Source organism: Penaeus monodon, chromosome 25 (genome assembly GCF_015228065.2).
Source record: "Penaeus monodon isolate SGIC_2016 chromosome 25, NSTDA_Pmon_1, whole genome shotgun sequence".
Classification (NCBI taxonomy): Eukaryota; Metazoa; Arthropoda; class Malacostraca; order Decapoda; family Penaeidae; genus Penaeus; species Penaeus monodon.
Genome location: NC_051410.1, coordinates 18,121,958 through 18,122,199, shown reverse-complemented (window position 1 = coordinate 18,122,199; position 242 = coordinate 18,121,958). Strand labels below are relative to the sequence as shown.

The 242-nt window shown below is 38.4% G+C and overlaps 1 protein-coding gene across 1 annotated transcript in view; it reads left to right on the top strand.

Moving 5' to 3' along the window:
• The window catches only part of LOC119589336 (sodium-dependent dopamine transporter-like), a gene marked incomplete at its 5' end in the record, with an annotated part of 110,782 nt that overhangs the window by 82,454 nt on the left and 28,086 nt on the right, over window positions 1-242 (top strand). The gene's annotated exons all lie outside the window — the stretch shown is intronic.

The following is a 242-nucleotide window of genomic DNA, read 5'->3' as shown; positions in this document are numbered from 1 at the left end:
GATAGGGATAATAAGGGAGAAGTTCTCTCTCTCTATCTCTCAGCATTTTTTTTCGGTTTCATTATAGATTTCCCCATAGCTGTCACAAAAGAAGGTCCGGCATGACAAATCAAAGTTTTCTAATCAGATCGTGGCTTTGTCACCCGAGGAGGTTGCCAATTTTTTATGGTGTTATTTTCTAGGTAGTCTTTTTTCGTTCTATGTATGATGTTAGTGTTTGTGTGTAGAGAGGAGGTTGTGTA